Source organism: Furipterus horrens, unplaced genomic scaffold (assembly GCF_987537825.1).
Source record: "Furipterus horrens unplaced genomic scaffold, mFurHor1.1.pri manual_scaffold_16, whole genome shotgun sequence".
Lineage (NCBI taxonomy): Eukaryota > Metazoa > Chordata > Mammalia > Chiroptera > Furipteridae > Furipterus > Furipterus horrens.
In genome coordinates this window covers 4,949,212-4,973,958 of record NW_028327186.1, presented here as the reverse complement: position 1 = coordinate 4,973,958, position 24,747 = coordinate 4,949,212, and positions in this window count along the sequence as shown.

Genomic DNA, 24,747 nt, shown 5'->3' with positions numbered 1-24,747 from the left:
TCAGAGGCAGCCAGTGGGCTGACACTGCCAGGGAGCCCTTCCCCCAGTGTCCTGCCGTCCTTCCAGGGAACAGAGAGGCACAGGGTGGTAACAAGCCTTGCACAGCACACAGTACTGATTCTGGTGCACAGGCACTCCACAAAGCCAGCAGGAGAAGATCTTATTAACACATGAACAAGTTTAAAAAAGAAAGCGAGGTTTCCAGCAATGCCTAGAAGACCCAGGAAATGGCCACAACTGACAGAGATGTAGCAGACGTGCTGGAGACAGAGGCTGACGCAGGCACAGTCCCAGCCCGAAAGTGCTGTCCCCAGAGGCTCGCCCTGCCCCTCACCCCCACACTGCTCAGCGAAAGAGGCGGGAAGCAGCCTACAGGCAGCCAGTCTGGTGCACTTGAACTCCAGTTACCAAAGAGCACCACCCACAGACTCTGGGAAAGTGTTCATGGTTAATCAATTCGATTGATCACTGTTTATTAAGTAAAAACCTGCTTTCTAAACAGGCCCTCCCTCCACGGTGTGTTTGCAGGCTGCTAGAAAATAGGAGACCAATTAGAGCTTTTAATTTAAATCCAGGCGGGGGACAGGAGTGTGCCTCAGGGGGCGTGTGGGCAGGAGGAGCCCCTCACCCAGCGCAGCAAGACAAATGCTGACACATGCTCCCACGGAGACCTCCCAGTGCCTGCTGTCACTCCCCCGATCGAGAAGCCACTGTGACCAGGTCAGATGAGGACCTCAGGAGGGCAGCCCACTGATCACATAGATTATGGGGTGCTTCAGTCACATTGGCGCTGCGAAATTGATCGGCTCCATTCAGCACCTTGCGAACCAGGATGGGAAATCGATGGCTGGCGGGCGGGTCAGGTGCTGAGATAAGTGACCACAGAGTATTTTCGTTATCTCTTTACAGAGAAGAACGGTCTCAGCCACCCCGAGGGCTCTAAATCTAAGCCAGCTGCACACTGCAGACCCGGTCCGGGCCTGGGCACGACACAGAGGTCAGGGCCGTTAGGAGACATTGGCGTCTCCCACAGAGGGCAGGTCTGTCCTGCCCAGGGAGAAGGTCTTCCCAAAGGTGGCCACCCAGAAAGGTCAGGCCATAGCCCCAGGAGTAGGACATGGCCACCTTGTCCAAATCGGCCCTCCACCTGCAGCCCGTGCTGGGGACTTCGCAGAGCGGCAGGGACCCCGCCCCTCGTCCCCCGAGCCTGCCGAGGTCAAGGCACCACTAACACGGATCGCCACTGAGTCTGCCCTCCAGAGCGGAGGGCCGTGGATTTCCTCTGCGTCGCCTGCCTCTCCTGCAGAGTCCCGTCTGCACCCCGCGACACCATGGGGGAGTGACAGGCTGCTGCCGCGCCCATTATTTCTCATTAAGTGCAGCTTCCAGGTCTCTGATGCCCACCCACCTCGGAACCCACTCCCCCGGAGCGAGGACACCTCAAAGGGCCCTAACGTGTCCCATCAGTCACAGACACGACACCAGCGAACGGGGGCCATCAATAAAGACGCAGCGCACATTTTTGCCTGCAATTACATCTGAAATTCTGCAGAAACAGATACCCGAGGCATCAGGAATCCAAATGAGAAATAATGGTAGTTGCTCTGAAAGGCACACGTCAAAGGAAACACAAATGTTCTAGGGACGCTGACGTGAGGATTTTAATTTCCGATGGATAAGCCCTCTTGAGGTTCAGACCTCCAGTGCCGACCACATTGGATGCAAAGAGTAGTATTCCGTACACGGATACAGGCTAGTCTAACGCGTCTCCAGAAACAGAAAAGAGGGACTCTGAAGGTTCCAAACAACTGTTCCCACGCAGTTGGGTCCACCTGTGGTCTCTGCCAGCCCACACCCAGGGCTGTACTAAATCTGTCCCTGCCTCAGTCTCGTAAGGAAATATAAAGCAAGTTATCACCCTTTGATCCCGAGGGGACAGGTGCTCTTCTCCATCGGGAACATGAGCATCAAAGAGCCTGGAGGGTGGGAAGGGGAGTGGCCCTGGTCACCGTGCTCAGCCGGGGAGCCGCAGGGCTCGGCCGGAACAGCTGGTGTCACAGCACCCACGGTTCTGCAGGAGCAAGGGGGCTCGAAGGGGAGCAGAGCTGCATCAAAGCATCTCGTAATTAGGTACAAATTTGGCTCACGGTTCAGCGGTTTACACAGATTGGTGGCGCTGACCTTCCGGCCTCACGGTGCCGATTTCACATATGTGGTCCCAGAGTGACCTCTAGTGTTAAAGGGGAAGGAATTTATTTTAAAGATAACATCAAAAATAACATCTCTTATGTAGCCTTACTGCCCCTAAGAAATCATCATAACGTAATGAGACAGAGATGTGATCGTTCTGTTTCGCTGTTTAAATCACCTTCCATTAGAAAATGTTCTACCCTCTCTCTCACGGAACCTGCCAAAGGACTTCACAGTTCAGCGATCTGTACCCTTTCTTCGTCTTCATTATGTGTTGAGGTTGTATGAAATATTATTTTAAAAAATACATTGCCTTGTGGTACTCTCTGTCCTACAGACAACTGATTGCCTTAGTATTTCTTCTTAATAATAGATTTCCAAGCACTGACTTGCTGGAACAAAAGGTATCAAATTTTTTTGAAAAGCCTTTTTTTTTTTTCATGTGGAGGAGGCCACCTTGCTAACACACGCCTGCCCTTAAAACACGGCGACCCACACAGAGTTCACAGGGACTCAGACACACGGCCCCAGCAGCCGTGAGGGCCCTCCATCCCGACCCCGGAGCGCCAGCCAAGTCCCTCTGTGATAAGAGGACTTGGAGCCAAACCATCTCTGAGACTGTCTCCTGCCCAGAAGTGCATCGCTGACGTGGGGACTTGGGACACGAGCTGCAGGCGCGCGGGCCTGCCAGCGCCCACGAGGACCCTGGGGCGTCCGACGGATGCCCAAACCGACTCCCGGCTGCAGGGCGTCACTGGTGCAGGGGACGGATGTAGCGCTGGAAAGAAGAGAAACCAAGTGCAAATGTGCAGGAAGTCCCCTGTGTCCTGCAGAGCCAACCTTTCACCTGGGCAGCCCCAAAGAGGCCACTGAACACCCATCGCCCGGAGTGTCATTTCCAAGCCATTTCATCCCAAATCCCATCTGAGTGGTTGGCGGGCACCTGACTTCTCCTTGCGCTCTCGACGCCTGCGGTGCTGAGAGCTGAGTGGCTGTCGGAGCAAGGACAAGAGCAATGGTTCCAAGAACACGGACAAGCCCCTCTCTTAACACCTGGCCTGCAAGGATGGTGGTGGCGACGAAGAGTGTCGTCAGCCATGAACTTGGGTCACGGAGTACAAAGGGGACTCAACTGAAGGAAGAGCAAGACAAATGCCCGGGGCCACCCATGCATGGACAGAGGTCACTACCTCCTTATCAGTTGTGTGGTCTGCCCACCCCCCCACCCCCAACTCACAGGTGGCCAGCAATCACCACTGAGCAGGGAAGGGGCGGCAGGGTCCCTCTGAGTGGTGGCAGCAGTGAGGAAGACGCTTCCTGGTGCCCAGGGAAAAGCAGGACTGGTCGCTTCCATGGTGAGGAAACCTGCCTGCAGCTCAGACCGGACCCAACTAGAAAGGCATTCCAAACAGTCTTCCTATGACCGGGAACGGTGCTGGCGGTAGCCCCAGCGTGCTCCCCCAATGTCAGGTGCAATATCAAAAATTTGGAAACCACACATGTGACCCAACAGAAGTCAGATACGTACAGACCTTCCATACAATGATGCACTAACCTATCTTTTAAAAGAATAATAATAAGAGAAAAAAAAGATGCTGCTACTGAAACAGTAAGTCCCCAAACTACAATGGCTTAAACAAAAAATTTAAATACTGTAAACAAAAAAATTGCAAAGTAAGAGAATGAGCTGAAAATATGTTCAAGAAGCCACGTTAAGTGGAAAAAGCATATTACCGGGTGGAGGGAACGGACGAAATGCTGGTGTTTCCTTTTCTGCAATGAGACCGTGGAAGAGCCTGCTCTTCTTAGCTCATCTGTATTTTCTAAATTGTACACTGCTTTTTTATGTCACTTCAGATTATTCAATTGTATCATTTTATCACTCCTTTCAGGAGCAAAGGAATCGGGACTGTGCTGCGTGCTCCCTTCGCGGCCACCCTCCCTCACCCCGGAGCAGCAGAGAACTCGCTGCAGGGGCCAAAGCGCTGACCCGGCCGACGGCCCGGCCAGAGCCCAGGCTGGCGTGTCGGGCAGGTTATGAATTAGTAATCGGGGGTCGCATGTCTCACAGCACTTTGGAAGACAGGAATGCCTCCTTGTAAGCCTCACAGAAAAGACTCTGAACTTGGAGCTTTGAGCAAGTTCAAGTTCAAAGAACAGACAGTTACCCAAGAAACAAACTAGCCTGGGACAGCCTATCTCGGCCCAAGACAGTATGAAACAACAAAAAAAGAAGAAGAAGAAGGGAAGGACCCAAGGGCCAGATGCACAGAATCCGGGGGAGGACCATGCAAAGGACGCGCCGGCCCCTGTTCCTTGGAGAGGGTGGCAGCATGGCTCAGGAGGAGGACGGGGCGCGTCCCTCAGGAGGCCACTGCACAGCGTGGGAGGTCGGCGGCACGCGGGCACCAGACACAATGGGCCGTGGCACACAGATCCAGGCACCTGCCTGATTTCTGCAGATGCAGCTCTGGGACCCAGAATACGTAAAGCAGGCAAGAAGGACCCCTCGTAACTCATAACTGTTGCTTCAGCAAGAATGTTTTCTGTCCGGGCGCACTATGCTTCACAAAAACATTTCTGCTAAACATAAGCACAGTGCTCACTTCACCTTTCTTTCCTGTTTCTGGAACGGTGTCGGATTGGCCCTAATTCTGTGTGCACCTGAATGGCAGTGGAGCGGGGGAGAAATCCGCGAGGCCTGTCCGTCCTGGGACCTGGACGCTGCGTCACAGGGGCCCACTGGGCGGCTGGGGCATGGCAGCAGCTGCGGGACGCGCTGGCAGGTGGCGGAGCCTCGCTCGGAACAGCCGCTCCTGGAGAGCAGCCCTGGAAACTGACTGCAATAGAACAACATTAACCATAAAGGACAGAGCCAAGGAAGAGGGGACATCGTTCCAATGATAACAGTCTTCCTAACTAGGTTATTCAAAAAAAAAAAAAAAAAAAATGGAGGGGGCATTTTTTTAGCTATGGCTTAAATATCCACAGAATTCCCCAGATTGTAGGAGAAAGCTGACTCTTCCTGGGAGGGAGGGGAACCCCATTATCATGGTTTTACACAGGGGAACTGGGACACCCCGTTCCCTAACGAGAGGGGTGAGGGACTCATGGGAAGCCAAGGGCTGGGTGGGGGTCCGGTCTCCCAGACCCTTACTTCTAGGTCTCTACAAATAGCATCAGACATTCTACCCCCTTCAATGAACTTTTGACTGAGAACAGTATTGCATTTTATTAAGTGATTTTTTTTTTTATGAGTTGCAAATAGTAGGCACCTGACCTGGAACCTCGGAGAGACTCACAGGGTCAAACTGCTGCATCACGTGACTCCCTGGGTTTGGGGTGTTACACCTGCGCACTACCTGATGCTGTGACCTTTGCCAGGCCACCTCACCTCCTCTGCGGAGTTTCTTCATCCGTAATAAAACCTCTCTCTGTGCCCTAACGCACAAGCAACATGACCTAGGCTCTCAGTGGCCCTGAGACATCTGTGTTCCTAAGTTCTCCTAGGGAGCCCACCAGCCTGCAGATCCCCCCCTGAATGTCCAGCTCTGCAGGTGCAGGCGAGGCCTGAGGAACTGCATTTTTATAGGACGCATCCCTGAAAGTGTGGGCGCAGGCGGTCCGAGGACCTCATGAGAGAAGAACCACAGTTTACGCCTTTTCCTCACCCGGCATTCTGTCGGCAGACAAACTGGTGACCCGCGGAGAAGAGGAGGGAACAGCGAGTCACAGCTGTGAGTCCACAGTGTTGGAATAAACTAGCGCCTTCATGGGCACAGGGGAGGTGTCATGTGGTAGGAAGTCATGAGCCTGGCAAACAGTAGGAGTTAAATAACTGCTGAACAGATGAGTGCTTTTTTTTTTTTTTTTGTACTTTAAAAAAGCATCTCCACATTCCCCTGCTCTAAAATAGTAAGTTACTTATTGTCGCACAGCAAGAACAATGACTCGGGTCCGAGGGACATGGAGTGGGTTTCCTAACAAACGTTCTCAGAGAGATTTCTGTGCCACCTGCAGTGAAGGAACCCAAAGCTGCCGCTTTCCAGCTTGCAGGTGACAACACTGAGCAGGAACCTGTGTCTAAATACACTGCCAGCCGCGAGGCCCAGGCTGACGTCACATGGGCATCACGTCTCATGAAAAGCCTGTTTCCTGCCATCAGTCACACTGCGGGCAGCCACAGGGGAAGAGCAGGAAAAGGACAGGAATGGGTGTGTCTGGGGGGGAGGGCCACGGTCACCTCGCTCTCCCTGGTGTCCCTGGCTTCTGGCCTCTTTGCTAGAACCCTCCACAGCCACAGAGAAGACAGGGAAGATGGGGCTCGGGGTCTCAACCCTGATATGACCGCTGTGTGGAAATAAACAAAGACCCACCCCGTGAGGAGCAGCAAAGGCATCCCAGAGCTTGTCACAGCGTGTCGGCCACTGTCCCCTGCATGCAGCCAGGGACTGGGAAGCTTTTGAGAGAAGGAAGGGGGTTCCCGACGGGAGGCCGGTGATGAGGAAGCTGGAGGAAGCTAACTAGGAGGGGGCGTCCTACAGGGTTGGTTACAGGGGCCTTTTTGGTGTCAGTCCTAAATTGGGAGCCGGGACAAAATGAGGGAAGGGTCCGTTACTGAACAAGTCCTGGCTCTCTGGGATTGTGACCAGACTTCGCAGTGCAGCTTCCTGCCAGAAGACACATCGCATTGACCACAGGGCAATCTGATGTCCGGTCTAAAGGAAAACCACCCAGAACCCATAATGCCTCTCGCGGGGGAGCAACTGCATTGACAGATACCTCGATTTGGACGTAAAAGGCGGTGCACCCCAATGCTCAGGCGGGTGCTCAGGGAGCCCCGGCAGGCCCGGCCACTGCGCAGTCCAGCCCTTGGACACAGGCAGGCAGTGCAGACAAAAGAAGCCAGAGCCTCATCAGAAACGACCTGTGTTGCACACGCTGTCCCTTCTTTCCCCGCGCTGTTTCACTTCCTGCTTGGAGAGAAACGTCCCTCGCTGCCCCTCACCACCCTGACGCGAGGCTCCGCTCTTGCAGCGGCTGCACACCAAACCCCGGGTCCCCGCGTGCGCGTCCGCAGCACCAGCAGCGTCACACTGACATTGCCCCCCACCCATCGGCGCGCCCGCTGTGTGTGTCACCAGCCAAATCAATCCAAGCCCGCTCCGCACGGGCAGATACTGAGACTAATAAATCATTGGCCCGCTCTCAGCCCACAGATGGTAAGTGTGGTTCAATGCAGGTAATTATTTAAAAAATGACTTTGGGAGCAAAAAATCAAAACATGGGAGTATGTGTCTAATAGAAAAGGCCTGCAAAGAGATTTGGGAGTTCTTAGGACTCCATGGAGCAGGTGAAAGGTCCCGGAGCCTGACAGCAGGCTGATTGACAGAATCGATCTCTTCTTCCCAGCAACTGCGCCAGGCCCTCGATTGGCTCCCCTCTGGGGCCCCCGTGCCAGGCGGCGGAGAGGCGGGAGCTGGAGTGCCCCCCCCCCACTTCAATGTGTTTGCAGAAGAAGCCTCCACCAGCCCATCAATTACCAAGGCTGTCAGCCCTGAGAAGGCGCCGGGACAGTGACAGGATGGGGCAGAAGCCTCCGGGGCTACGCTGAAAGGTTCCGACTAGACACGTTAACCCCCCCTTCCATCTCTACCTCCTGTCCTCTGATACATCCCCTCCTTTAGAAAATGCAGTTTTCTTTGCTCCTTTTAACTTTCACAAGGATGTTATGGTTTCTGCAAAAATGCAGCGCAGATGACGCATCTTCAGTCTTCCTGCCCTCACTTTGGGGATCGGTGCTGCGGGAGGCACCAAGCCCTCCCTGTCTCTAGCGCCAACAACAGGGCGAAGCTTTGGTCTTCTGAATTCACGGTCCAGAATCTACCTGCAGCCGTGAAAGAAATCAAGGGATGTCCTTTAGAAGCCTGCTGAAGCCTACACGTTATATCAAAAGGCATCAAAGCGAAGATAAGCACTTGAACTTCAGAAGAAACGCAGTCAGCATGTGGGCACCAAATCCCAGCACGGTGTGGCTCTCACGGACGGTGGGTGAGCCTAGGGGCCCCGGCAGCAGCGTGAGCAGGCCTCACGTTCAAGATCCTGATGAAACAGAACTTATTCTACTCCTGGGCTTATTCACCACCCAACACCTACAGGGCAAGGAGAAGGGGAGGAGAGCCAGTGTTTTTTCCAGAATGCACATATTCTCCCTCAGAGGCAGACAACATTCAAGTTCAGTGTACGGGGAGTTACAGTGACCGCCAACGGAAGGGCGGTTGGTTGAACTGTGCCCGAGTCAACCCCCAGAGGTAGTCGGAGGTATCTGCTGGGTGGTAAAGCTCTAAACCAATGCTCACTGGTACCAACTCTTTAAAATGTGGAGAAGTGAACACATGCACACAAGCTCACCCAGGCCTCTGGCTTCCCAGGGCCCACGACTCCAAGGAGGCCAGCAGCTCTGCTTAATTAGCACCTTTTCATACCAACGCCTGTCAAGGTGAGGTGCCCTGATCATGTAACCACAGGCGGCAGTGCCAGGCACCAGACGACGGGGAACAACGCGGGACAGACTCAGAGGCTCCCAGTGAAATGCTGCAAACAACCACATAACCTTGAGAGCTTATGGCGTTCCCATTCCATGAAAGGCATCACAGGGAGAAAACAAATGTATCAGCAGGTAGCAACAAGAAAACAATGTTGCTTATAAAGCAATTAAAACAAAAAGTAACAGCGGTTTGAAAACTTTGTAACGTTTCTCCCTGGCCACCGTGGGAGCACAGCTGGGAGAGACCCAGGCCGGGCATAGAGTTGTAACTCAGCGCAGTAATTAAGGGGTCGTTTAATTTGTTCATAGTGTACATCTCGCCTCTGGGGTGGGGGTGGGGAGTTGCTTGGGTCAAGACCTCAAGTGGAACTCAGGGTCACACCACAGAGGGTCATTCTCTCACCTCCCTGACCATCCAGGTGGAAATTAAAGATCCCAGGGTACTTTTCAAACTAGCACCCAGGTGTCTGGCCCCAGTTTCAATAAAACCCAACTTAATGTTCCCAGATGGGAGGGGGTCCTTCTCGAATACAGAGGCACGTCTGTGTCCAAGTCCACAATGAGGACACTGTCCTTGGAGCCCTGAGATGCCTTTTTACAACCCACAGAGGGCTCTGAGGTCCGCGGAGAGCACGCGATGCTGTGGAAAAGTCAATTCCATTGTAACTTAGAATTGAATGTATCCACCAGGAAACAACCTGTCACTGAATATAAGTGTCTTCCAGGGAGCAGATTCACAGGTGTAGACTTTACTATCAGAGGACTCAGATCCAAGAAAATATAAATTTCAAAACAGTAACATTCAATAAAAACGTAAATGTGGGGTTGAGTGTTCACGTTGTTAAAGGGTCTCCAAAAGTAACACTCAATAGCTCAGTTCCTATGAACTTGTTTAAGTCGACAATCAGCAATGAGAATCGTGAGGTCGTGGGCCTGGGCGGGGGGGGGGGGGCGCCGGGACGGGACGGGGGTTGGGGGCAGTGGGGAGGGAGTCACCGAACTGATATTAAGTTTCTTTGCCTACTTTTTAAACTGATCAAGGAGCTTCTGGAAGCACCAAAACTAGCATTAACTGAGGTATTGTTTAAGCCAAAAATGTCTTCCCAATATGATAAACTATTGTTTCCTACAGCATGAGAAGCTTTGCTGAAACTTGAATATAAGGAAGTTTTTTGTTTTTTGTTTTCTCTCAGACAGAGAGTTTTAGGGGGAAAAAACTCACCATCCACTCAGGCAGAAAGTGTCCTGCGTTACCCACTTCTCTCTGGGCCCCACCCCTGTCTCTTCCTGAGTTTGTGATCAGCTAAGGTACCCAGATACTGAGCCAGTGGACGCCTATCCAACGACTTGTCCCCAGAGCGTATTTACCCTGATACTTACGCTTTTAACTAAATGGAAATTTGTACATTGAAATTTTACACTAAGGTCACATGGCATGTATATAAAGCTTAGGGTTTTCCAAACCAATTTCCAATGCATCATTACACCGGTTCTGTGCAATAGCCCCGGGAGTGAGTGAGTCTGCACCTTTTATAGATATGAACATAATTATCAGAGCTAGAACTCACTTTTTCAAAGAGATAATGCTCATGTTTCATAAAAGGCTTATTCAAATGGAAAAAAACCACTATGTAACAAAACAAGAAAAAAGTCATGCTATTTGAATGTTCACACTAAAAAATACAAAAAGTAAGTAAGCACATGGGAAGACATCGTTGATAGAAATAGAAAGAATCAAACTGAAATAATCTGTCATTTCAGGCATCATAAATAAACAAAAGAACAAGGCAAAATCCAACACTGATAAAATCTCAGTGAAACTGTTACATTCATTATTTGGTGGTGACAAAATAAACTAGCATAATTCTTCTGAAAAAGTTGACAACATACAGTTCTTAAAAATAAAAAATAAAAAAAAATTCCATAGCCTTTAACCAAATATTCCCATGTGTCAAATGTATTCTGTAGAAAATAACTTAGAAGTCACTTGCAGAAAGATGTCCAGTGAAGCATTATTTACAATAATAAGAAAATGAAACAATACACCTTTATTTTAAATAAATAAAACAAAAAAGATTTGTTCAAATGACTATAAACATCCTCTTTCTCTCTCTCTCTCTCTCTCTCTCTCTCACACACACACACACACACACACACACACCACTCTACTTGGCAAATATGGGAGAGAAAATTCAGTTTCTCTATTCCCATCACCCCAGAAGACACTCCTCTGGAAGCCCCCCAAAACCTTCTGCAGGGTGAGAGGCCTCATTTCTTCCATTAGCAAACATAACCCCAATAAACATTACTTAGAGCCGAACATGATATTTGATTCCCTTGTAGAAAGGAAAATGTTCGTTTGGTTCATGTATTTGCTGGGATGTGCAGGCAATGCCTGGAGGCGGGAAGCAGGGTATTTAAGGAGGTTTTGCACCTTCAAGATCTAGCTCCTGACCTTCCCCACTTAGGGGACCGGAGGCCCCACTCAGCCCGCTGAATGCTGTGCTGAATGTCGATGTTTGACTTCCCAGCTTCACACATTTCTGGTCACTTCATGACATGTTTATTGGTCTTGACGGGCAAGGAGCAGAACAGGAAACCAGCCTTGCACCCATCTGACTGCTCCGCACGCAGGCCGGCCTGGGCGTCAGCTTTGCTCAGTTCTGCCTGGTGGCTACAGCCCTGCCTGGTCTTAACCCCTTCACGTCCAATTCGCTGTATAGTCTGTACCAGCAAGTCAGGGGCAGTTAACTATACAGCTTGAGTCATTAAACTGGGTTACAGATGAATATTATTTGGTCTGCGAGCAATTCTGTAAAAGGGTTATGTCTTGAGGACTACAGCTTATTGGCAGGGTTTTGCCAGGAAATGGCTAATTTGACACCTTCAATTGGGCCCTGGGGACCGGCCACCTTGTGTATGCAAGGCAGCGTGGCCTCTCCGGTGGAGAGCCAGGATGGTCTCACACGGCAGAAAGCGGCGATCACACAGGCCTTGTTAGCAGCGTCTTCGGAGCAAAGGCTCACTGTGCAGGGCTGGCGTTTTCCACTGCGTGCTTCTCAGGCAACTCACCCCAGGGACATCGGTGTTACGATGGGTCCCTTGCATGCGTCCTGTCCACTCCAGGCCTTCTGAAGGCGCACAGTGATTTGTGACAAGGCTACCTGCTTCACGGACTGGCCCGTTATTGGAAAACAGCTTCTTGGTCCCTCTAGATAAGGGCCGCTGTGAAGGGCGCCTGGGCACGCTCCGGAAACCTGCATGCAGACTGGGCAGTGGGCAGGGGCTCGGGCAGAGGTCCGGGGCTTCCCTGCGCCAGGCTCAGCGCAGTGCGGCCCTGTGGAAGGGCTTACACGGGGGCCTGTGGCGGGACTCACGCCGCCCAGCGAGGGTCACCTCCTCCTCACCCTGGGCAGCCAGCTGACCCCTTGCTCAGCCTCCCCTGCTGGCAGGCTGTGGCTGTATAACCGGGCTTCGGCCAGTGGGACAGGAACGGGAAGATGGCAGCTGCCCCGGCCCAGGCGTTTGCGCGGCGGCTGCCCTTCCTCCACATCCTGTCGCCTCCAACGGCTCAGGCAGAGGATGGCAAAGGGACAGGGCACGGGGGAACCAGCCCACGGCAGGAACTCGGACCCGAGTCACTGTGTGGAAGACATCCTCCCACCAGCCAGGAGCAGCTGCCACGGACGGTGCTGAACCGCTAAGCGTGTTTCTACAGAAAACCCGATCGGCTCTAACACAGAGCGGGGGGGGGGGGGGGGGGGCACATTTAAAACAGGCCTCATGTTTTAAACACAGTGTTTGTAACGAAGAGAAACATCCAGTCTGCATTCTCCTGCGACGCTTCGGAATTAGCACTTTTCAAAGTGGCGACATACCCCATCATTCCCAAAGGCCAAAATCCTAGACGACAAAAAGCATTTTATTTATAGGTCGGCTGTGGGATCTTCTCCTTCAGGCTTCGTACACAAGGGCAAAAAGTCTTCCTACACTATTTCCCTAAGTATGACATCCAATTTCCCCTTGAATATCTTCAGTTCCCACGTCCTGACAGCTTGCCGCACAAATTATCCTACTGTCTGACTGACCTTCACGGTCCAGACTGTTCTTTTCCTCCACGTCAGACTTCAGTTCGCCTCTTCCTCACCCCAGCAGATAGCTGGCCAGGCTCTGGTGAATAAAACAGCCCCCCAGGAAAAATCAAAAGCATGGCTTTAAATCACTAAAATTAGCATTCATCAAGTTCCTCCTGTCACGTAACCATCACAACAAGGGTATGGAACACAAGCTCAGCGATCTCCAGTCGACAGGCCTGGAGATTTCAAATGGCTGGGTCGCTGTGCAGCTCCAGGGGCGGAAACAAGCCTAGACCGGCCCTGAGGAGCACAAGCCCGGCCACGCCCAGGCCCCAGGGCTCCCCGCTGGTCCCCCGATGAGGACACTGTGGCCACAGGCTGATGCCCAAGTTCCTCAGCAGTGTGGGGACACAGCTTCGACATGAGTATCTGAGCTAATTTTTTATGCGACAATCTAAGGGAAAAGAGGACAGTGCCCCTGACTACGTAGTCAGGTATCACATGATTTAAAAATTCTCGCGCACCCCGGCTGAATCTCTGCTGTAAGTCTACTAGCTATGCAACAGTACTACGTCTAAAAAGGTCACATACAGACCTTACCTAAAAAGCACTTCAGGGCTTAAAAATGCTAAGGCTCCTCTGAGCCTCCGGGGCGTCCAGGGCTCTCTGCTGGGGAGGGTCCGGCCTCCGTGGTGATGACAGCAGCCTCAGTGAAGCGCAACAGACTGAGGCGGCTTGCCCTGGGCGCCCTTGAAAATGTCCTGGGACAACTTTTTGCAGCAGGAGAGATGGGGAGACAGTAGATTCAAGAAAATTCTGTTCTCCTTGCATGAAACAGGCTTCCAGAACCGATCAGAAAAGGAGTCGGGAAATTTTGGGAACTGTCCACTGGCCATGAGCACACCCTGTCCGGGCCCTGGAGGCATGAGACGGGCCCGGGGGACGGACTGCCTGCACTCCGCTCCACTCCCAGCTCACCTGTGAGGAGGAGGGAGTCCCCACGCCATCCTCACGCTGCCACACACAGTCCTGTTGACAGGCAGCAGGTCTTTGCCATAGTCCTCAGCCAAGGGAGAGGCATCCGCACCCACCATGCTCCCCGGGGACAGAAGCTCAGGTCACGGGGACAGGGCCGCCCAAGCAGGAGGAGGCTGCAGAGTCAGCGCCCGGCTTGTCACCAGGCTGGGTAACGAGGTCAACAGGAAAACAACCGGGAGGCATGTGCCCCGAGAAGCACAGGCGGAGCGGAAGCGGCCGACCTCATGTCCCCACGTCCAAACCCTGTGAGCCAGTCACCGGGAAACATGACGTGACCTTTCGGAGGCAGCGAGCAGCTCTGGGAGGGCGGCCGCCCTGCACTTCCCCCGAGGCTGCGAGTCAGTGGGAGTAATAGCCCAGGCTCCCCATCTGCGCTCCCTTAATGAAACGCACACACAGCATCGGGTCTGATGTAAGGGCGCACACACACACACCTGCATGTATGTACACACACATGCATGTATGCACACACATGCATGTACACACATGCATGTACTGTGTACATGCATTTTTACATTGACGTTAATCCCTTCCAACTTGACAGATCGTGCCCTGTATTAAAGTGTTCGTTCTAACTTCTATTTAAATAGTGATGTTTGGGATCCAGTGCGTATTTTTACGTGAGAAAATAATTGTGGCAGCGCCATCTCAACAGCACAGGGACCTGTGTGCTGAGGCGAGTGACAAAGCCCCCGGCCCCCGCCCTGCCCAGCCCTGGAATAGGCTTCCTGTCACCTCCTTCCCTCTCCACACACCCCGCGAGGACCAGGACCACAACCAGGGCATTTCCTGCGCGGCGCTGGTACGTTTCCACTTTTTGGCAAACCTGTTAACTCCTGTCCTTGGGTCCACCACTCAAGACAGAGGTGTTGCCTTGGAAGCCCCGGGCAAGTTCAATGAATAAGCAGGAAAAAAGAGCTAAAGAAAGGGTTTCTGATCAGGAAAACTGCTTTTCTGAAGAATGTTAGAGCAGCTCCACTACTCTGCTAAAGACTTCACAAAGGAGCTGCAGCTCTAAACGTTTTAGAAAAAAAAATTCTTTCTTGCAGGAAAACAGAAAATGCACTTGGAATCTGAAAAACACAGCCTAGTTTAGCAAAGATACTTGGGGGAGGGGGGCGGTGAGAGGCCCGATGGGCAATTCCCACGACGCCTCGTCTTTGTCGCTGATGACATCAGCGCCATGGTGGGCAGCTCGCGTGACGCAGGTGAGCCGCGTGGGTGTTGCACATGCGGAGTTCCCCGAGGACAGTGAAGGCCAAGATGGCACACGTGACCTCTGCTCTCCTTACAGCTTGGAACGACAAACATGGGAGCCGAGAGGGCTCATGGGGGCTGTGAAATATAGTCCCTATTGATTACAAAAGGCTGGGAGGAAAAATTAGAAAACGTAATCAAAACGTTATCCTATGAAACCGTGTCTCGCTGTTGGAGGTTGATTTTTGCAGGGTTAATACTGCTGTGGGTCACGCTGTAGGGATCTCTCTGCGGAAAGGCTTTGCTGGAAGTTTCCATCAAGGTTAGCTCAGCAGCAGCTCAGGCGGCCTGGGCAGGGGTGCGGCTGCCCTTCCACCGAGCCTGGGGACATTCACTGTGCGACGTTTAGTCACCCCAGAGACATCGCAATGCCCCCCCACGTAGGTCGGCAGCAGCGCGGCCTTGGGAAGAAAGGGTGAAATGGCAGCGTTGTGAGAGACGGTGAGAAATGTGTCATCCTCATTAAAGCATTTTCTGGCCTAAATACACTTTGTATAAGGTGTGGGGTGCAAGCACGCCCTGCCCCCATCACCCCAAAATGCACAAAGAGAGGCTTAAATGCAAGGGCTTTACTGATGGGATGGAACTGACCTGTCTGCTGCTGTGGCATCAACATCCATCACCAAACACAGCAGCACTAAATAAACAGTCTGGAAACGCAGCCCGGCGCAGGCAGGCCTCGCACCTCATCTTGTATGACTTCCGGAAGTGATACAGAAGAAGGTGCTCAACATTTTTCCAAGTGAGGAAAATACAGACAAAATGAGGCAGACCACGTGCAGAGCTTCATTCCCTTCCTGGACCATTTACTGAGGCATAAATCTATTGTGCATTTTATATTGTTATCGGAACTGCTGGAATTTAGAAGGAAAAGAATGTGAGGCTTGGGAATATGGAGGAGATGGAAAAACAGACAGAATAATAACCATAAATCCTAAAGCACGTGGATAAATGGAATGCTGATGCACTGAAATGAAAAGCCACAATAACGTGGTGTTGAAACAAATACACCCTCCTACATAATAGAAAAGGGGTCTCCAGGTTCCATTCATGTGAAAGGATCAGCAGATTTCTGCTCCATAATAATAACTGTTATTATTATTTATTAAGCACTTATCGTATAATGGATGCCTGAGGCACCGTCCATAAATGAAAAAGAAAAGGATTTTTTTTTTTAATCGGTGCTGAAGACCTCACGAAATAAGAAGAGTCTGTTTCCAATTTAGCAAAGATAGTCATGGAGCAATGCGCTCCATTTAATGGTTCCCATCACCACCAAAGGCAGCTTCGCATCCTTCCTGGCCTTGGGAAAAAGAATCAATCACGAGACCCGATGAGAACACAGGGCCACAGGGCAGTTACCAGGGACCCACTGGGCCTGTGCCTATCACAAAAGCTCTACCTTTATGAATAGCAAGAACTTATTCCTGGTAATAAATATTAAGAATGAATCACATCAGAAATGGAACTAAAGGTCAACATAGCCCCCACTCATTTCTTGTTTTAAGTTAGAAACAGCGTGTTAATATTTTAGCTGCATCTATGTTAGTAAAATTAGTGATTGCTTTGGTGGTGCCATTGAAAAACCAATAGAATTAAATAAATAACTTGTAGATGAAAAAAATCTGACAGCATAGAATAAAGATGAATGAATGCGTGGCAGGGGTGGATGGGCGGATGGACGGATGGACGGATGGATGGAAGAATGAGGGAGGAAGGACAGAGAGAGAGGGAGAGAATTCCTGGCCACTTAAGTCTGCCCCAGGGGCCTGCGGCATGTGGAGCATCAGGAGTCACCCAGGACATGCAACCCACCTCCCGACGTGCCAAAGGGTTAGCCGACGGGGCAGGTGTCAGACTGCCCTTCCTGCCACACGGTACCACGCAGACCTCGGTGCAGCCAGACACATCTCACTGGCCCATCAGCACCTCCGTTCTGTGGGTCTCCGTGCCCCAAGCTGTCCACGGACACCAGACCACACAGGCTTCCCAAGGAGCTTCCAGCCTCCCAGGGGCTCTGAGTCCTTTAAATGAGCGTCTGTCGATGAGTCTTGTCAGATCATGGAAATACCGGGGTGAGGAGGGAACAAGGAAGTGAAAGCAGCCCAACAATAGTGCTGCATTCTCTCTATTCAGTTTTGATTATGTGTCATTAACTGTTGGATGGGTTCCCACCTTTTCACTTCAAAGTGACCCCAGGAAGAAACGCATCTTTTTCCGCAGCTGAGGAGACCATCGAATGCGCTTGTGAACGCCTCTAATGAAAGACAATTACTTCATGTTGCCTTAGGCTCTCTCCAACCAACAGACTGGCGATGTCAAGTTCTCCAATTAAAAGGGACACTTCGGAGAAAGAAGAATGAAAACTTGAAAGGAGGTTGTTCAGCAGTCAGGCGAGTCCTCAGATCTCCCCACCGGCGAGCAAGGCCGCGAAGCGGGAACACGCTGACGAGTCCCGAGGCTCTGGGTTTGAATCCCCGATCTGCCACGTGAGCTGGACGGTTTAACAGATCATCCGCCTACTGGGCTTTAGCTTCCTGACCCTTCGGTGATGGATGTTCATAAAATTCAGCTGCAAGTTTCTTTTTCCAAAAAACTTTATCCAGAGCTTCAGTCTACCAAAAGATCTGTTATGGGTTGAGAAGTGTTTCTCAAAAGAATACATTCGCACATTGAGCCTGACCCCTCCCTCGGAGTGCGACCTTCCCTGGGGACAGGGTCTCAGCAGACGTAACCGTGTTACAGTGGGGCCGCCATAGTGGCCCTAATCCAGCACGCCGACCCTCTTAAAATCAGGGCACAGAGGCCCTCACACAGGGAAGACAAGGCAGAGACACGGGTGTCTCCAAGCCCGAGGCCACCAGGAGTAGGAGAGGGGCCATGACGGACCCCCAGCCCCGGCACCTTCAGAGGGAACACGGCCCCAGCAAAACCTCCGTCTGTCATCCAGCGTCCAGCGCTGGGAGACAATACACCCCACTGCTCTGCGCACCCACGGGCGGCGCTCTCAGTGGCAGCCCCAGTGCAGACACAGCACAGAGGCCCAGTCAGTCCTCTGCTGTTGAGAGAGCCCCTCCGAGCACCCTCCAACCACCCCGGGTTAAATGGAGGCCGAGAGCCCCGACCGCCGCCTCATCCCTCCAGCACAGCTCCCGTCTCCCGCGGCCGAGCCCTCGGCTCTGCGTCTGCATCCACACACGGGTGTTCCCTTTTTTGGCGTTTGAATGTGAAGTGTGCAGGCATGCAACGGGTGTCTTTGACATGACTGGAGTGAGGGCCACCGACCTGCTACTCTTAATTGTAAAACTTAACTGAGCTGAATATGCTCTGCTCTGCTCATGACGGATAACAGGGAAACCTATTTGGAGTAGTTTTTCTGAATCCTTGATAACAGAGGAACAGATATTAACAACTGTTTTTGTGACCTCTTACAGACTCTCTGCATCTCGGGGGTCCTCAGGGGTCCCGGGACTCCCCCCCCCTTTAGGAATTGCTGCTTTAGAAGATGCTCTAGGGGGGTAAATGTAACTCCTAAACAGGACTGGAGCCAGGCCAGGGGAGGCTGGGCGGTCCTTACACCTCGGATGCTCTGGTTTAAAACACCCTCTCCCTTTTCTCGCCTCCTACCCTGCCCCCTGCACAAGGAAACTGATAGCAAACGCACACAAACGGACACTCGGGGCGCGGCGTGCAGAAACTGATTTTCAGAAGTGACGTGCCCTGCTGTCTGGCTCGGCCACACCGTCTCAGCCACGCCACGACTGGGGACCCACACAAAACGCACGCAACTGTCAGCTGACCGGGTCCCTTGTCACGAGGGAAAACAACTTTCCCGAAGCCCCACCTGAGCAGGTTTGCCACTTAAGTTTCCTGGGCCATAGCAGGGTCGCGCCCACAAGCACCAGGCTGCCTGGAAAAGGACATTCTTTGGTCTGTACATTGAAAAAAAACGTGTTAGTAAAGAAAGGAAATGCATACGAGGTGGTCCGCCGGGACTCCTGGCCACAGTGCTACCCGAAAGGCCCCAAGAACGTGCCTCAGGAAAGGGGTCCCATCAGGAGTGGGGACCAGGGTGGGCCTGGGCCTTCTCAGCAGCCTCTCTGACGGCCCAGGGGCCGGGGACAAGCTTCACCCACCCGGCTCCGAAAGCCCCACGCGCGTGTGTCCCCACATAATTACTACTTCCTCCACAGATTGCACGTCCAAGTTTATCTTCCCTTTAATCCAATTTCGGCCCTGGAGCGGAGGGATTTCAGCAGAAGGGCTTCCTTAACCTTCCGCTATCATTAATTACGGCTACCGTGGGAGGTTCAGCATGCAACAAGCAGGTTTTTAAATAGAAATCATTTGTCTCTCAGCAGGGAGACTGGCGGCTCTATTTCCGAACACTCTGACCGCCTCACTGAGTCGTGGGGCTCACGGCGAGCTCCCTGCGTTCACCTCCAAGCAGGACAAATCCTTCCTCTTTGCTGCCCAGACCGGCCTGCTCTGCCACCTGCAGCGGAGGCTTCCGCTTCCTCCTTTATTTGCCAAACGGGGTTTACTAGCCGACAAGGCCAGCCTTTCCCTGAGCTCTGGGCATTTGGTCATGTTTCCTGGTGATTTCCTACTAAAAGAAATCCCCTAACTCATTAAAAAAAAATAGATTAATTGACCAGTTCAGTAACAAGTCGCCCCAGGACCCAATAAACTTTGCAAAGAATACATTTCAATTACAACTGTGCTCAGCGGGAACCCAGTGGGTAAGCCAGAAAAATCTTTCTTCTGCACACAGGAATTTTTATATTTTATTCTCCATTCATGACACTTTTTTGCCTCAGCGTGGGCCCTGGGTCCACCTGCGGCCCCCCTGTTCTATCCTGTCACTTTACCAGCTACGGTGACCCAGACTGCCAGCAAACAAGCCTACGAAGCCAACAGGGTGTCGGAAAGGGCCGTGCAGGGCTGCAGTTGCGGGAGGCCTTGCATTTGGGGCACTGGGGCCAAGGACAAACCCTTGTGCACAAACATCTGGGAAGCTGTCCAACTCCTAGCAGGGTGCAGCTGCAACATGCCCCCCACAGCTGCCAGCGGGAAGCAGGGACTTTGGTAAGCAGCCTTGGGGCACAGCCCAGAGACACAGCACAAGATGATGAGTCTGCTGAGAACCTCAGGAGAGGACGCTTCTTGGTGGAGCTGCCCACTCTAGGAGGAGCTGCTCCATCACCTGGAAACCTTGACCACCATCAAAATATTCCCCCTAAGAGGATACCAAGTCCTGTAAGAGATTTCACACAAGACCAGCCTCCAAATAAACTCGGCCCATTTATTAACGCACATCAACATGTCAGCTCTGACCTAGAACTCGGAGGTTGCCAACACCTAAGTCAAGGTCCTTGCCTGCCTCAAGAAACAAAATATGGCTTAGAAATAAAACCCAAGCCCAGCTACAGCGCCTCTCTCAGCCTCCTTTTCTTGGCTGTTTTCCCCTTGACACCGTTTTTCCCGTTCTGACTTCCCACACTGGGCACAGTTTTCAGGCAGGCCACGCACACCGGCCCAGCCATGAAAGAGGGGCATGCTTGTCTGTGATTTGCACTTGCTAAAGGGCCAAGCACACACCTTGGTCCATGCACAGGCTCGGGGAGGTGCTCATGCTTCTAGAAACCCACAGACCCTCATGGACCTCCAGCGAGGTGCAGCAGGCCCGTCCTTGCGATAGATCAGCAGCTCCTCCAGGTCATTAACCGCATCTCATTCACGTCACCATGCGCAGGGACTGGCACACTGTCTGGATGCTGGCAGGAACTCATCCCGGTTTCTCAGTCTCAGCACGATTCACGTTTGGGGCCACGTGACTGGGGTGTGGGGACTGTCCTGTGCACTGCAGGGGCAGCTCACTGCGGAGGCCGACGGGTCACAGACGTATGCCCGGCAGGCTCTCGGGTGGTCAGGGAAGCTCTCTGAGAGCATCGATGCTGTTGCCCAGGACGCGCCTCCTTAGAGGGGTCAGCAGCAGTCACGGCGGAAGCCCACTCCCATGGTCTCGGGTCCCTGAGTCCTCACCAGCTTCATTCCCCACCGCCCCTCCCCCTGCCAGACGCCAAGCCCACCTCCCAGTATCCCCCAGCCTGCTGCCTCTTCCTCCCTCCGCCTGGACTGTCCTGCCCCTTCACAGCTTGCAGGGCGCCTTCCAATGGCTCAGCAATGAACAGTGAGCTCACCCCCGGTCCTCGGGCTGGGGAAGCGCCTCCCCTGAACCCCTACCTGCGGTGCTGCTGCAAACACCTGCAGGGGGGCCGCTGCTCTGCCAGGGAGGCACACGTTTCGTGGAGGACTTGAGTCCCCCGTCCACGGTTAAAGCCACACAATGGACCACGGAAGAGCAGACTTCCTCCGCGCTCTGAGTCAGCAGCACAAAGTTAACTCAGTTTCTTTTTTACATCACTTAGAAAATAAATAAATAACTACCAGTTGATTAACTGAATTTTGGTTTTGTTTTGTTTTGTTTTTTACTGTTTATTTGGCACTATGAACACACAGTTGGAAGTCTTGGTTCTTGAGATCTTACGGTAATATTCTAAGCTACAGATATTCAAAATTACACACTGCAGTGGGAGGTATGTTTAAAAAAACATTAGTAAAACTGGATCTACGGCACCAAGTGTTACGGATAGTTTAAAATATTAATGCAGGTTGGATGCCAAGCTATTTTGAAGGCTCAACCAGACCTGTATTTGGCAGGAGCATTTCGCATAGGCAAATTAGGTACGTGTGCAAATATTTAATTATTAGTTTGCTGCTTATCCACTGAAATACAGCAGTTCACCAACTAGCCAGCCAGTTAGAGGGCCTATTAAAGATCTGCCTATATTACAAGGAAATCTTCTCTACCTTTTAAAATTCACCCATATTTTTGGCACTCTGGGAAAACAAGCAACTGCATTAATTATAGGAGCAAGGTAAGAAAAGTTGAAAGAAATCTCTGAATTCTAAATTCTCAGTGGGTTCCCAAGGGCTGGAACCACGCCAACTGTGCACACCTACTCTGACGTCCTATCTCTGACCTAGCTAAACGCGCTCAACCTCATTCTTCAGTTTGGGTGGATTTTTAACAATTGCAATTGCACATTTCATGTCAAAAATAAACATTTTCAAAAAGTTAATTAGCACATGGAAGGTCAAGTTTCATTATACATTAAATAGTAAGTGCCAACGTGTGTATAAACACATATATAGGGTGGGGCAAACGTAGATTTACAGTTGTTTGTCAAATACATAATACAAGAATAATTTGTTTTGTGTACCCACAACTGTAAAACTACTTCTGCCCCACCCTGCATATAACTGCATATTAAAGTATTATATTGGTTAGTAGAGTATTATATATTACATACATAGAGCACTCCATTGTATAGTGGAATACTATACAGCCTTGAAAAGGAAGGAGATTCTGGCACACACTCCAACACAGATGGACCCTGAGGACATCATGCTTAGTGAAATAAGCCTGTCACAAAACGACATGTCCTGTTTGGTCCCACTCACATGAGGTTCCCAGAGTTGCCAAATTCGTAGAGACAGAAAGTAGGATGGTGGTCGCCAGGGGCTGGGGCAGGGGGGAGTGAGGAGTTAGTGTTAAGGGGTGCAGAGGTTCAGTTCTGCAAGGTTCAAAGCTCTGGAGTCTGGCTGTACAGCAGTGTGAATACACTCAGCACTACTGAATTATACACCATCTGAGGAGGGCAAAGCAGGAAGGCCTGGGTTCCCAGCCTGGGTGTCTCTTCATTGTGTGGCTTCCACAGAGCAGAGCACTTACCTACCCTGTGCCTCCACTTCCCCATCTGACCATGGTAGTAATCACAGAACATACCTCACAGGGTTTTATGAAAATTAAATAAGGTGAAGCTTTTAAAAGGCGCCAGGCCTGCATTTCATGCTAAATGAATGCATGACCTTGGCCTCTGAGGCCACCACCCTCCTGTGGGCACCATGCCTTTCCCTGAAGGTGGGACCTGGGGGTGACTCTTAAAGGGGCCAAGGTAACGGGGTGAAGCACCAAGTAGAGCTGGCCCCTGCTCCCAGGTCAACATCTTCCCATGAAAGGAATGATGCACCTCAACTCACCCCATGAACGCTCTGACTACTCACCCACCCCATGGTAGTTGTATCACATTTCTACTGATTTTTCAGTCAAAACAGTTGTGTGCAGTTTTTAAATTTCAGTCCTAAATCCCACATGCTCTGCATGGGTAGCTTAAAAAATGTGAGAGGTCAAAGAAAATATAGGCCAATGAAAATAACACTGCAGACAGAAATTAATTGCGAAGCCTGTTTAATATGACAGGGGACTCCCTAAAATCCTATTACGCTGTCCCTGCGTTCCTTCGTCGCGGGCTCGATTCTCTGCACAAAGGCCAGGGCAGGCTCCCCAGTGCATTGCCGCATTAATTTGACATTTCTGGCACCAATTAACCTTACATTTCAGCTGTTTTCTAAAGATTGTCCTTTTAATTTGCGATAAGGTTATATATATTTTTCTATTGGTGTTCACTGGCTTGTGCACAAAGGCACGCGGAAACTCCAGCCGAGTTCCGGCCTGTTTGCAGGTAACACAGCCTGTCTGTAAGCAGGAGAGGTGGGTGCAAGCTGGTCTCCTGCTGCGTATGTCAGCGTGGGGACAGATTCTGATTCCAGGAGAGCTGGGGGTGGGGGTGGCGGCCCTACACGGGCACGGTGGGTGTTGTGAGCTGGGAGCCCGTGGTCTGAGTCAAGGTCACGGACACTGCCGTGTAAAAGGCACACTTGATACTGACTTGGTAGATCTGAATTCCCGTCCTACCTGGACCGTTTGCCCCCTGAGCTACCGCTGGCAGCATGGCTGATAGGGTGGAGCCTCAGCCCCAGATGGCACAAGGCCACCTCCCTCCCTGGAGCATTAAAATGAGAATCCAGCCAAAAACTGCCCTTCTCAGAGGAGACCTTCAGGACTCTCTTCCCAATTCAACTCTCCTATTGTCACAAACAGTCCTGAAGCAGCAGTCTGCAAACGACATGCCATGGCCCCATCTGGCCCACCGCTCGGTTTTGTAAATAAAGTTTTATTGGCACACGCGTTTGTTGCCTGTGGCTGCTTTCTCACTATAACGGCAGCGTTCAGAGTTGTGATGGAGACCTTCTGGTCCTTGAAACCTAAACTATTTACTGCCTGGCCCTTCATGGGTAACATTTGCCAACTTCTGTTCTAGGGGAGCAGAAAAGGTCCAGGAGGTCACAGGTCTTGGCGCCACGGCACCTTTCCTTCGCCATGTCCAGCTCTGGGTGGTGGCTGGACCCCCGAGGATTAAGGACAAGGAAGGATGTCTGTGAGTCCCCCGTCTCTGTTGCACCACATGGCTGGGGCTGTAGATAATACCCCCCCATTCAGCTGGGGGCCCGGGAAGTTAGAATTCTCAGTTTCAACCATCTTTGGAGCTACTCAGACAATGGAGCAGTGACAGCCAGAGGGAGGGGGGTCAGGGAGGTGGAAGAGGGCCGAGGGGGGTAAATGGGGACGGAAAGAGACTTCAGCGATGTGTGCACAACGCAGCGTGCCGACGATGTTTTGTTGAGTTCAACACTTGAAACCTTCATGGTTCTGTTAACCAATATCACCCCAAA